This window comes from Penaeus monodon, chromosome 39 (assembly GCF_015228065.2).
Source record: "Penaeus monodon isolate SGIC_2016 chromosome 39, NSTDA_Pmon_1, whole genome shotgun sequence".
Lineage (NCBI taxonomy): Eukaryota > Metazoa > Arthropoda > Malacostraca > Decapoda > Penaeidae > Penaeus > Penaeus monodon.
Window position 1 is genome coordinate 25424500 of NC_051424.1, and position 15589 is coordinate 25440088.

A 15589-nucleotide genomic window follows, 5' to 3' on the forward strand; every position below is an offset into this window, starting at 1 on the left:
TATATTTTCTTCATTTTATGGGAAGAAGAAGAAAAAAAATTCTCCTTTTATTATTGCTATACCGAGGGTCCCACCCAGGCACTTGTATTTTGTTATTTTGTTTTTTTTTTTTCTCAGTTTTCAACTTACTCATTCCTTCATTCACAACATAACTGCAGTGTACATTCCATCCTCAACAAAAGAACACTGACCAAAACCCCAAAAAATTCTTTTCCCGAGGAAAAGAGAAGGACGGTCGCATCTCGGGTTCCAGCTGGTGATTTTGGTGGGGGGTGCGAATGTCAGTCTTAGTTTGTGTTCTTGTAGCGTGTGAACAGGTTTGTACAGAACACGGAGAGTGGACTTGAGATCAGCATTCACAAAGTCTGAAAAGAGTTTATTTATGCTTTACCTGAAGTTTGGCATCAGGTAACTGATATAAGAATTAGGCCATTGCTGCTGGGTTATGTACTATCACCTATAGTTTCCTTTTTGTGAATTCTGTTTGCACATAGATGGCTCTACAAGTGCTCAGCCCCTGGGAGCCAATTAGTAACTCTACATAACTAAACTATTTTTTTCTTGCATTAGTTATTTAATATAAACAAATTTAAATTTTTTCTTTAAATAACTGCAAGATAAATATAATATGTATTACAAAATTTCATATATTTTTTCCCCCTACAGTTAAATTCTCTTTAGTCAATAAAATTTGGGCACACATAAAAAAAAATGAGAGCATAGAAATAGAATGATGAAACTTTATTTTCTATAATAAAAAAACAATTCTACATACCCTCAGGTCTTGCTTTGGCTTAGCCAGACCTGCATCCATCATCAATTCAAATGAACTGTAGACATTGTGCAAAATTTTCGTCAACGTCTGAAAAAAGTGGAAGATTACTTCACTGGTGACCTATTTTTTTTTGATTTATTCTTATCTGTAACTGACAAAGTATTCCCCCCACCTCATTATAATATTAATGAATCTTGTATCTACTATAAAAAGGCCTCTACCTTCTACTTCCTGAAATGTCAAAATTGAAAAAGGTAAATGTTAAATGATTCTTGATTAGCTATTATATTTTTAAATTAAAATGAAAAAAATCTCCATTCCCTCCCCCACTCAAACACTTCCCCACATATAAAACAAAAGGCACCCCCCACAGCCCCGTATCCATACAATACCCTTCATACACACAAACCCAAGCACACATATACACAGAGTGCCAGCTGTTACCACTCACCTTGGGTGTCAGGAAGAAGTGGTGCAATGGGGCAAAGTATCCCTCAAGGAGGCCCATGAGGAGGCACAGGTACACACCGTCATTGAACTCTGTCCTCAATGTACTCAAATTCCCGGTTGATTTTATTCCCGCTGCTTTTTTGACAAAGGTTACGAGAGACTGAGGGAGAACATGAAATAAGACTGGTTTAGAATAAATGAGGATGAGCAAACGGATAGGGGTAAAACAATAAGAGAACTGATAAAATGCTAACAATTGAAAAAGATACTGGAAACTCTAGATATTTGGGATTAAGAATAAATTGCCAGAATAGACAAAATTAAAAGATAAACAGATGAACAACAGAAAATTAACAGATGTGAATAACTGTGTATATGTATGTGTTTCTTTGGAACGTGAGTGACTCTAACCTTGCAAAATATAGGTTATATGTAAAGTGTAACAAATACCTCTTGACAGGAACATATTCCTAAACTTTGTGAAATCTGCTAATACTCTCCCCGCAGCATTTATCCCAAAATTTTTAAAAAGATATAAATTTAAAAAAACAAAAAACCAAAAATATCAACAAACTATAACAAGAAATACAAATTGCACTGTACATGCAAATCCACTAACCCTCTTTACAACAGCAAGCTTGTCAGGTGCTGATCGAACAAGGTGTCGAAAGCATCTCTCTCGCATCTGAGGCCCAAGTCGTCGTTGTGCCTGTCAGCTCTTCTGCCCCAATCCGTGGTTGAGCTGCCCATCACGTTTCTGTACGGTGATGAAAGGCAAAAAAAATTTAAGTTCATTTTCCCCTATAGTGGGAAGCGGCAATCTACTCTTCTCTTAAAACAGATGAGATAAATGGTGTAAAAAAAAACTAGCCAGAAGAAAACAAAACTGATGTGGAAATCCTAATTAGCTGATAAAGAAAAGAAAGAAAAAATATACTCACCTGCACAATAACAACATTGATGATACAATTTTCGGGCAGCCTGATGGAGCACGGAAGTGGCGGGGGTAATGCCACAAGAGGTTGGGAATTGCAAAAATATTTTTTGGAGTGGATGGACTCGACTGACCACTTGTAGGGCCATAGCGACTGAGACCCAAGATCTGTGAAGCAATTGGGAGTAATTCTTTAAACCCTGTGCTTTTTTATTCAGTATGAGATATGGGGATAAGCATTAGTATGAGATAAAGCACTTTACTCATCTACAAATGTCTGGTAAAAATCATTATAGGTATTTGCTATAATAGTCAAAAAATTAAAAAGAGAGTGCTGTGTGTATATATCACACAATTTAGTGAATAGCCCAAAACAAAAGTACCCGCACCACCAAATCTAAATATATGAAGAAAAAAGAAGAGAACGAGAAAAAGAAAACATACGTAGGCAGCCCTATCAGAGCCCCTAAAAAAAACTGATGTACATACATGGTTGGCAGCATTGAGGACAATACGCAAATTTCTGCTTCTGGCCTTCTTCCCCTTTGAGTCACTTCCTGTACGTCTAGAGTGTTGTTTGTCAACCTTCTCTGTTGTTTATAGAAAAAATACTTAAAGTTATAGAGATAAAATATATAGAATATAAACTAAAATTAAATACATATAGACCCCAAACCCCAAAAAAAAAGCAGTTACAAACTTTTAAAGGATAGAGCATTCCCTGTGTATAACAAGCAATAGTATATAAAGGAAAAAGTGATATCAGCACTTTCAAGTAACAATTAATGAAAAATTAATAACTACCAACAAATACCCAAAACACATCAAAGTGACCTTTTTAACTACTTTCTAATTTCTAAAACATAAAAAATAGATAAATCAAGAAAAATTGATACACCAATGTTTAAATAAATCCCTAAGAAAGAAGAAAAAAGAAGAAAGAGGACCAAACAGGAGAAAGAAGCTGAAGAAGAACAAAAGACAAAAATTGTGGAAGAAGAAAAAGAGGAGAATGAGACAGACAGAAAATTAATACAAAAAAATAAAGAAAGCACCAAACCAAAGAGCTTGTGGAAAACCATCCCATCGTACAGGTCCTCCTCAATGTGCTTGACAATGATGCGCGGTCGTTGGCAAGCTCATCATTAATCCACTCAATGAGGATACCAATAGCTCCTTCAGCTTGGGGTCCTCATATGACCGTGGTTCAATCATTGACCTCTCCTCATTGTCTCTGTTTTTAAGGAATGGGGGAGGAGACATAATAATTAAGCCTAGAGGACCCCAGTGCCATACTGGAACAATGTGTTTAGGGCTACATGGAGTCAACACCTGAGGAAAAATTAGGAGCATGGGAAACATGATCTTAGCTGCAGCATACATATATATATTTTTTTAGGTAATGAGGCTATAAGAGGCCTACTTTTGAGGGCCTACTTCTCTTTAAATTTAAAGCAGCCAGGGTCAACCATAAGCACAACTGTTTAGTATGCACAACTTAGAGCTGGCCCGCTAGGATAACGCATGAATGGGGTAAAATATATCAAATGAATTTATCTTTTGATAATGGATTCTATTGTATAATGCTTATGATATCCATAATAAAAGCAGATAATTCCAACCGCTAGTATTAATAAACAGTATCAAAAATAACAATACTGGTTTATGAAAATGAAAACAATTTTAACAATAATAGCAACAGCAGAAAAAAAAGGAAATATTATTCTCCACTAAGGAGAAAAAACACCCAGGTTGTAATCATCAGGAGGGATATCAACTGACATAGGTGCGCCAGGCGAGTCGATAGCATACTTCCCTTCTGTTTGTACCTCTTGAACTAAGGGAAGAGAAGATAAAAATGAATCAAAAACAGATCAGCTAGTTGTAGAATTTACTTTTTGGGTCTGTGCATTGCTTTATTAAAAAAAAAGGCCTTTAAATTGGAAAAAAAGGTAAGAAATGAAAGAAAGAGAAGAAAGGAAATGAAGAAAAAAAAAATAACAAAAAAAAAGACAAGATGAGGCATTGAACTTCCTGCAGCACTTCCTTCCCAGTTTGGGTCATGAGATAATGTGTGCGAAAAGCCTAGTGCAGACTAATGTATGAGAAGGGAGATAGGAGGTACCACCTTCTGATGGAATCCTTTTTACATCCTAGAAGAAAAAAACAAAGAAAGAAAGTTTAAATAAATCCCCAGAAAAAAGAAGAAGAAACATACCATACATATATATCTATAACTATCTCTTGCTCTTTATATATATATATATTATATATATATATATATATATATATAAAATATATATATATATATAAAATATATATTATATTTTATATATATATATATATATATATATATATATATTTTATATAATATATATTTTATATATATAATAAAATATATATATAAAATATATATATATTATATATATATATATATATATTATATATATATTTTATATATATATTATTATATATTATATATATTATATATAAAGAGCAGAGATAGTTATAGATTATATGTATGTGTATTTTCTTCTTCTTCTTCTGGGATTTATTTAAACTTTCTTTCTTTGTTCTTTCTTCTAGGATGTAAAAAGGATTCCATCAGAAAGGGGGTACCTCCTATCCCCTTCTCATACATTAGTCTGCACTAGGCTTTTTTGCACACATTATCTCATGACCCAACTGGGAAGGAATGCTGCAGGAAGTTCATGCCTCATCTTGTCTTTTTATTTGTTATTTTATTTTTCTTCATTTTCCTTTCTTCTCTTTTCGTTTTCATTTCTTTACCTTTTTTTTCCAATTTAAAGGCCTTTTTTTTTAATCCAGCAATGCACAGATCAAAAAGTAAATTCTACAACTAGCTGATCTGTTTTTGATTCATTTTTATCTTCTCTTCCCTTAGTTCAAGAGGTACAAACAGAAGGGAAGTATGCTATCGACTCGCCTGGCGCACCTATGTCAGTTGATATCCCTCCTGATGATTACAACCTGGGTGAGTTTTCTCCTTAGTGGAGAATAATATTTCCTTTTTTTTCTGCTGTTGCTATTATTGTTAAAATTGTTTTCATTTTCATAAACCAGTATTGTTATTTTTGATACTGTTTATTAATACTAGCGGTTGGAATTATCTGCTTTTATTATGGATATCATAAGCATTATACAATAGAATCCATTATCAAAAGATAAATTCTATTTGATATATTTTACCCCATCCATGCGTTATCCTAGCAGCCGCTCTAAGTTGTGCATACTAAACGTTTGCTTATGGTTTTACCCTGGCTGCATTATTTTAAGAGAAGTAGGCCCTCAAAAGTAGGCCTCTTTATGCCTCATTACCTAAAAAAATATTATATGTATGCTGCAGCTAAGATCATGTTTTTCCCCTGCTCCTAATTTTTTCCCTCAGGCTGTTGACTCCATGTAGCCCTAAACACATTGTTCAGTATGGCACTGGGGTCCTCTAGGCTTAAATTTTTATGTCTCCTCTCCATTCCTTAAACAGATGACCCAAAGAGGAGAGGTCAATGATTGAACCACGGTCATATAGGACCCCAACTGAAGGAGCTTATTGGTATCCTCATTGAGTGGATTAATGATGAGCTTGCCAACGACCGCACATTGTCAAACACATTGAGGAGGACCTGTACGATGGGATGGTCTTTCCCCAAACTCATTGGTTGGTGCTTTTCTTTATGTTTTTGTATTAATTTTCTGTCTGTCTCATTCTCCTCTTTTTTTTCTTCCACAATTTTTGTCTTTTTGTTCTTCTTCAGCTTCTTTCTCCTGTTTGGTCCTCTTCTTCTTCTTTCTTCTTCTTCTAGGGATTTATTTAAACATTGGTGTATCAATTTTTTTTCTTGATTTATCTATATTTTATGTTTTAGAAATTATGCAAAGTAGTTAAGAAGTCACTTTGATGTGTCTTGGTATTTGTTGGTAGTTTTTTAATGTTTTCATTAATTGTTACTTGAAAGTGCTGATATCACTGTTCCTTTTTATACTATTGCTTGTTATACACAGGGAATGCTCTATCCTTTAAAATTTTGTAACTGCTTATTTTTTTTGGGGTTTGTGTGTCTATATGTATTTAATTTTTAGTTTATTTCATATATATTTTTATCTCTATAACTTTAAGTATTTTTTCTATAAAAACAAGAAGTTGACAAACAACCTCTAGACGTAAGGAAGTGACTCAAAGTGAAAAAGGCCAGAAGCAGAAATTGCGTATTGTCCTCAATGCTGCCAACCATGTATGTACATCAGTTTGTTTTTTGGCTCTGATAGGGCTGCCTACGTATGTTTTCTTTTTCTCCGTTCTCTTCTTTTTTTTTTCATAATATTTAGATTTGGTGGTGCTAGGTACTATTGTATTGGCTATTTCACTAAATTGTGTGATATATACACCAGCACTCTCTTTTTTAATTTTTTGACTATTATAGCAAAAACCTATAATGATTTTTACCAGACATTTTGTAGATGATAAGTTTCTTTATCTCATACTAATGCTTTATCTCATATCTCATACTGAAAACAAAAGCACAGGGTTTAAAGATTACTACAATTGCTTCACAGATCCTTGGGTCTCAGTCCCCTATGGCCCTCACAGTGGTCAGTCGAGTCCATCCACTCCAAAATATTGTTGCAATTCTCCACCTCCTTGTGGCATTAGCCCGCCACTTCCGTGCTCCCATCAGGCTGCCCGAAATTGTATCATCAATGTTGTTATTGTGCAGGTGAGTATATTTTTTTTTTTTTCTTTTCTTTTATCAGCTAATTAGGATTTCCACATCAGTTTTGTTTTCTTCTGGCTAGTTATTTTTTACACCCTTTATCTCATCTGTTTTAAGAGAAGAGTAATTGCCCCTTGCCACTATAGAGAAAATGAAATTCAATTTTTTTGCCTTTCATCACCGTACAGAAACGTGATGGGCAGCTCACCCCGGATTGTGGCGAAGAGCTGACAGGCACATACGACGACTTGGGCCTCAGATGCGAGAGAGATGCTTTCGACACCTTGTTCGATCATGCACCTGACAAGCTTGCTGTTGTCAAGAGGGTTAGTGGATTTTGCATGTACAGTGCAATTTGTAAATTTTTTGTTATAGTTTTTTTGATATTATTGGTTGTTTGTTTATTTATTTATATCTTTTTTTAAAAATTTGGATAAATTTCTGCTGGAGAGTATTAGCAATTTCACAAAGTTTAGGAATATGTTCCTGTCAGAGGTATTTTTACACTTTACATATAACCTAATTTTGCAAGGTTAGAGTCCTCACAGTTTTCCCAAAAAACACATACATATACACAGTTATTCACATCTGTTATTTTCTGTTGTTCATCATGTTTATCTTTTAATTTTTGTCTATTCTGGCAAATTTATTCTTAATCCCAAATATCTGAGTTTTTCCCGTATCTTTTTCATATGTTAGCATTTTATCAGTTCCTTATTGTTTTACCCCTATCCTGTTTGCTCATCCTCATTTATTCTAACCGTCCTTATTTTCATGTTCTTCCCTCAGTCTCTCGTAACCTTTGTCAACAAGCAGCTGAATAAAATCAACCTGGAAGTGAGTGACATTGAGACAGAGTTCAATACGGTGTGTACCCGTGCCTCCCCATGGGCCTCTTAGGGATACTTTGTCCCATTGCACCACTTCTTCCTGACACCCAAAGGGGAGTGGTAACAGCTGGCACTCTGTGTATATTTTGGCTTGGGTTTGTGTGTATGAGGGTATATTTGTATGGATACTGGGCTGTGGGGGGTGACCTTTTGTGTATATGTGGGGAAGTTTTGAGTGTGGGAGGAATGTGAGATTTTTTTCATTTTATAATTTAAAAATATAATAGCTAATCAAGAATCATTTAACATTTACTCTTTTTCAATTTTGACATTTCAGGAAGTAGAAGGTAAGGCCTTTTTATAGTAGATACAAGATTCATTAATATTATAATGAGTAGGGGAATACGTTGTCAGTTACGATAAAAATAAATCACAAAAAAAGGGCACCAGTGAAGTAATCTTCCACTCTTTTCAGACGTTTGACGAAAAATTGCACAATGTCTCACAGTCATTTGAATTGATTGATGGATGCAGGTCTGGCTAAACCCAAAGCAAGACCTGAGGTATGTAGAATTGTTTATTTTATTATAGAAAATAAAGTTCCTACATTTCTATTTCTATGCTCTCATTTTTTTTTATGTGTGTCCAATTTATTGACTAAAGAGAAATTTTAAATGTATGGGGAAAAAATATATGAAATTTTGTAATACATATTATATTTATCTTGGCAGTTATTTAAAGACAAATTTTAAAATTTTTTTATATTAATAACTAATGCAAGAAAAATAGATTAGTTATGTAGAGTTACTAATTGGCTCCCAGGTGGCTGAGCACTTGTAGAGCCATCTATGTGCAAACAGAATTCACAAAAGGAAACTATAAAGGGGATAGTACATATACCCAGCAGCAATGGCCTAATTCTTATATCAGTTTTCCTGATGCCAAAATTCAGGGAAAGCATAAATAACTCTTTTCAGACATTGTGAATGCTGATCTCAAGTCCACTCTCCGTGTTCTGTACAACCTGTTCACACGCTACAAGAACACAAACTAAGAAATGACATTCGCACGCCCCACCAAATCACCAGCTGGAACCCGAGATGCGACCGTCCTTCCTTTTCCTCGGAAAGAATTATTTTGGGTTTTGGTCAGTGTTCTTTTGTTGAGGATGGAATGTACACTGCAGTTATGTTGTGAAAGAAAGGAATGAGTAAGTTGAAAACTGAGATAAAAAAAACAAATAAAAAAATACAAGTGCCTCGTGGGACTCCTCGGTATAGCAATAATAAAAGGAGAATTTTTTTTCTTCTTCTTCCCCTTAAATGAAGAAATATATATTTTTTTTATTAATAGAATATACAGATTTTTTTCTGTAGCTGAAGAAGTATTAAATTGTTCAGTGGTTTAAGATGTGTTCATGTTTTTATTATTATTATTATTATTATTATTATTATTATTATTATTATTATTATGATTATTATTATTATTATTATTATTATGATGATGATTATTATTATGATGATTATTATTATGATTTTGATTATTATTATTATTATTATTATCATCAAATGTGAAAATGAGAATAACATTTGAATTTTGTGGCAACTGCATGTAATTAACCAGGCTTTACTTTTATTTCAGTTTTTAAAATAAGGTCAGACTCAACTTAATCTATATTTTATTTTTCTTAATAACTGCAAAAAGAAATCTGTTTTTTTAAAATTACAAAATTTTATCTCTCCGAAATTGGGCAAAATATACCGTCTTCTCAGAAGCTTTAATAGTGTCCAGGACTACTTCCTGTTGCAAGGGATATTGTAATGACAAAATATTTAAGTTTTTTTCCTTCACACCTACATTGTTATCAGCCATGTATAAAGTATTTTTGTATGCCATAACTGTTCCTAGTAGTGGTTCCATAACAGAATCCTGCATTTAATTGTGTGGAGCATTTATTATGTTAGAATATTGTATTCAAATTTTTGAAACTAAATCAAAGTGTTCTTTTGGTTATAGAGCTTTAAGCTTACAAGGTGGTCATGAACAGCTCTAACACTGTCATCATAACTAAAAACCTTCCTGTGTTTGAAAAAAGGAAAAATCATATAGCTATATTTATTGGAGAATGGAAATTACAGTTGTTTGCTTTTGATATTTTAAAGATGAATTCATTTTAATTTTTCCCAAAATTTTACCCAATATTATTTCAAGACAAAACTACCGTGTTCAGTTGAAACAGTGTAAATGACTCATCTTTTTGTCTCCATTGTTTTTGTGTCAGTTATTTGATCAACCACAAAATCATTCTTTAACTGGAATAATAATTGAGAAATCAGCAGAGCTAAATTTGTAAAATAGAAGCTTATCAATAGGTTTTAGAGATCATTTGTTTTCAGGGAAAAAGTAAATAATTAGACACTGAAGCATAATTAACCTAGTATACTTGAAATGCAAACATAATAACATCAAAATTGAAAAGTCATAATGGTGCTCCTGTTTGTTTTATAGTGGTTGTGAAGTTGAGCCCCACTGGTTTTAATTTTTCAAAATTTTGTAAAGAAAAGTAACAGTATTTAATGTGTTATTATTAAGTGTTTTTTTGTGTATTTTTTAGAGTGTTTACACAAAAAAGTAATTTTGGTTCAGATTTTTATAGAAAGATATGGTAAATTATATGTAACATGAACTAACCAATCATTTTCTAAAAAATTGTTTTTGAGAAGAATTTCTTTATTGGAACCTTGCATTTTACTCTGTTTTAAAGCCATGACATGTTTTCTGTCAAGAAGATTCTCTGTTAAATGCTTGCAAAATGAAAATGAAAACCTGTTTCATGTATTTCTTTTAATGTTGAAATCTGAGATTAGCTTTTTTTTTTATATCCAAATAAGAAAAAAAGGAATAGGATTTTTCTGCATATTATAATTTTTTGACTTCTTGTTCTTGCTACATTTGTTAAAACTAGAGAGAATGAGTACGCACAAAAGTAATTATAAATATCTGTTTTCATGTTTGTTATTTTTTAAAATCATGGATTTATTCATGTTACAGCCTATAGGCCCAATATCTAGTGCCCAAAAATTTTTAGTTTTAAGATTTTTATTTTCTCTTCCACTGCTAAACCCAAATTTTTTAAAAAGCTGCACAGTCCTTTATTAATGTATTATAAACTTACAAAAAAATTAATAACATTCTTCAAACTGGTGCCTTCCCTTTGCCTTTTAACAATAAAAAACCCCTTTAAAAAAGTAGCACGATCATTATCCGACATCCTCGTGGGTTTAGAGAAAAGAAAAAGACAAAACTGCTACAATTTCGACTGATTATAAGTTGTAATAAAACTGATTATTGATGTGTTTTTGTGAGATTCCTCCCAAATGATTTTATATTTGAAACTAATACAATAATTAATGATTAGATTATTAGTAAGTCCCACTATCAACACAATAAAAGAAAAAAAAAATGTGATAAGAATAGAAGAAAAAATGTATAAAACTTCAAATCATTTATGATTTTTTCTTTAGTCATGGTTATCTACTTGAATTCTAGAAAATACTTGTCTTGTGATACAAAATCATGACAATGATGAAATGGTGATATACTGATAATGATGACAAAGACAATTGATGATGATGAGGACGATGATACAATGAATTGATGATGATGATGTCTACATATAAAATTTCATAGTCTATTAAAATTTTAAATTTTATACATTGGGAAATGATCTAATAAGGTAAAACCGACAAAAAACTTCCCTTTATTTCCTGTTATGATGCACATATAAATAATATACAAAAAATTAAGTACAGACATTGCGTATTATATACAAATACAACAGAATTAGTAGTAAACAAATGAATTCTAAAAAATGTAAGGTACTGGCACTTAGAGCTACAAATTTCCAATAAATTTTATATTATAATATACAATTATCAAAATTATGTAAATCAATACGTTTTCACTGTACCCCTTCATTCAGTTGCATTCAAAAAAAAAATTGTTTTGCCAAAGTGTAAAAGTTCAGACAGTAAAATATTACTTACAAACTATTTGCAACATGCTTTTTGTTTTCATCATTCCCTTAGAAAATATCTTTCAATTTTTTCTACAAAGACTTCACAGCATATATGTTATATATTTTTGAAAAAAAATGTTTTTTACCAAAGGTCCTCCTTAATTTAACTTTATCATTGTACATTACAAAATATGAATCCTAAGAGTCAATTACTTTACTAAAGCGATAATATAAAAAAAATAATGTCATATTTTCATTATCATTATCATCACCATCAAAAATTTAAAAATAACAAAACACAAAATAAAAATAAAAATAAACCCATATAATGACTAATACTTGTATTCACTATCTTTTAAAGCACAAATCTACCGAATAATAAACATTTTTACAAGAAAATTTTCTTTAAAACTGATAATAATTACTCCACTATGAGGAGTGGCTGATTTTAACACAATACTTTAAAAATCTCAATTCACTGAGGAAAGGGGAAATTAAAAACTTGCTGAATACACCTCTACCACCAATTTTATGAGGTAGTCATTTGTCTATCATCTGCAAAACCTGAAGTAATTTCTAGACTCAATGATGCTTTTGATGGCAAAAATACATCCATGTTCATCATGCTTTTTTTTTTATCCATGGTTTACACATAGATGGCTCCACAACTGCTTAGTCATCAAGGAAAATTGGTAGTCCTACCTATTACCCTTTCCCTTTTGATTTTTTGAAATGAAAACAAGGGAAAGGGTAATAGGTGGATACAATATCTTGATGACTAAGCAGTTGTGGAGCCATCTATGTGTAAACCATGGATAAACAAAAAGCATGATGAACATGGCATGTATTTTTGCCATCAAAAGCATCATTGAGTCTAGAAATTACTTCAGGTTTTGCAGATGATAGACAAATGACTACCTCATATATTGGTGGTAGAGGTGTATTCAGCAAGTGTTAATTTCCCCTTTCCTCAGTGAATTGAGATTTTTAAAGTATTGTGTTAAAATCAGCCACTCCCTCATAGTGGAGTAATTATTATCAGTTTTTATAAAGACAATTTCTTGTAAAATGTTTATTATTCGGTAGATTTGTGCTTTGAAAGACAGTGAATACAAGTATTAGTCATTATATGGGTTTTATTTTTATTTTTATTTTGTTGTTATTGTTATTGTTAATTTGATGGTGATGATAATGATAATGAAAATATTGACATTATTGTTTTTATTATATCGCTTTAGTAAAGTAATTTGACTCTTAGGATTCATATTTTGTAATGTACAATGATAAAGTTAAATTTAAGGAGGACCTTTGGTATAAACAGTTTTTTTCAAAAATATATAACATATATGCTGTGAAGTCTTTGTAGAAAAATTGAAAGATATTTTCTAAGGGAATGATGAAAACAAAAAGCATGTTGCAAATAGTTTGTAAGTAATATTTCACTGTCTGAACTTTTACACTTTGGTCAAAACAATTTTTTTTTTGAATGCAACTGAATGAAGTGGTACAGTGAAAACGTATTTGATTTACATAATTTTGATAATTGTATATATATATATGAAATTTATTGGAAATTTGTAGCTCTTAAGTGCCAGTACCTTACATTTATTAGAATTCATTTGTTTTCTACTAATTCTGTTGTATTTGTATATAATACGCAATGTCTGTACTTAATATTTTGTATATTATTTATATGTGCATCATAACAGGAAATAAATGGAATTTTTTTGTCTGTTTTTACCTTATTAGATCATCTTACCATGTATAAAAGTTAAATTTAATAGACTATGAATTTTATGTAGACATCATCATCAATTCATTGTATCATCGTCCTCATCATCATCAATTGTCATTGTCATCATTATCAGTATATCACCATTTCATCATTGTCATGATTTTGATATCACAAGACAAGTATTTTCTAGAATTCAAGTAGATAACCATGACTAAAGAAGAATTCATAATGATTTGAACAGTTATACATATTTTCTTCTATTCTTATCACATTTTTTTTTTCTTTTATTGTGTTGATAGTCGACTTACTTAATAATCTAATCATTATATTATTGTATTAGTTTCAAATATAAAATCATTATTAGGATGAATCTCACAAAAACACATCAATAATCAGTTTTATTACAACTTATAATCAGTCGAAATTGTAGCAGTTTTGTCTTTTTCTTTTCTCTGAACACGAGGATGTCAGGATAATGATCGTGCTACTTTGTTAAAGGGTTTTTATTGTTAAAAGGCAAAGGAAGGCACCAGTTTGAAGAATGTTATTAATTTTTTTTGTAAGTTTTATAATACATTAATAAATGGACTTGTGCAGCTTTTTAAAAATTTGGGTTTAGCAGTGGAAGAGAAAATAAAAATCTTAAAACTAACAACTTTGGCACTAGATATTGGGCCTATAGGCTGTAACATGAATAAATCCATGATATAAAAATAACAAACATGAAACAGATATTTATAATTACTTTTGTGCGTACTCATTTCTCTCTAGTTTTAACAAATGTAGCAAGAACAAGAAGTCAAAAAATTATAATATGCAGAAAATCCTATTCCTTTTTTTCTTATTTGGATATACAAAAAAAGCTAATCTCAGATTTCAACATTAAAAGAAATACATGAAACAGGTGTTCATTTTCATATTGCAAGCATTTAACAGAGAATCTTCTTGACAGAAAACATGTCATGGCTTTAACAGAGTAAAATGCAATGGTTCCAATAAAGAAATTCTTCTCAAAAACAATTTTTTAGAAAATGATCTGGTTAGTTCATGTTACATATAATTTACCATATCTTTCTATAAAATCTGAACACATTACATTTTTGTGTAAACACTCTAGAAAATACACAAAAGAACACTTAATAATAACACATTAAATACTGTTACATTTCATTACACAATTTGAAAAATTAACCAGTGGGGCTCACATCTTCACAACCACTATGAACAATACAGGAGCACCATTATGACTTTTCAATATTGATGTTATTATGTTTGCATTTCAAGTATACTAGGTTAATTTATGCTTCAGTGTCTAATTATTTACATTTTCCTGAAAACAAATGATCTCTAAAACCTATTGATAAGCTTCTATTTTACAAATTTAGCTCTGCTGATTTCTCAATTATTATTCCAGTTAAAGAATGACTTTGTGGTTGATCAAATAACTTGACACAAAAACAATGGAGACAAAAAGATGAGCTCATTGTACACTGTTTCAACTGAACACGGTAGTTTTTGTCTTGAAATAATATTAGGTATAATTTGGAAATTAAAATGAATTCATCTTTAAAATATCAAAAGCAAACAACTGTAATATTTCCATTCTCCAATAAATATAGCTATATGATTTTTCCTTTTTCAACACAGGAAGGATTTTAGTTATGATGACAGTGTTAGAGCTGTCTTCATGACCACCTTGTAAGCTTAAAGCTCTATAACCAAAAGAACACATTGATTTTAGTTTCAAGAATTGAATACAATATTCTAACATAATAAATGCTCCACACAATTAAATGCAGGATTCTGTTATGGAACCACTACTAGGAACAGTTATGGCATACAAAAATACATTATACATGGCTGATAACAATGTAGGTGTGAAGGAAAGAACTTAAATATTTTGTCATTACAATATCCCTTGCAACAGGAAGTAGTCCTGACACTATTAAAGCTTCTGAGAAGACGGTATATTTTGCCCAATTTCGGAGAGATAAAATATTGTTAATTTGAAAAACAGATTTCATTTTGCAGTTATTAAGAAAAATAAATATAGATTAAGTTGAGTCTGACCTTATTTTAAAAACTGAAATAAAAGTAAAGCCTGGGTTAATTAC

At 31.3% G+C, this 15589-nt stretch overlaps 2 pseudogenes; one reads left to right on the plus strand and one right to left on the minus strand.

Moving 5' to 3' along the window:
* Nucleotides 1-287: 287 nt before the first annotated feature.
* LOC119597516 lies at nucleotides 288-4879 on the minus strand (annotated as a pseudogene).
* Nucleotides 4880-4990: 111 nt separating this feature from the next.
* On the plus strand, nucleotides 4991-8796 carry LOC119597517 (annotated as a pseudogene).
* Nucleotides 8797-15589: the final 6793 nt, after the last annotated feature.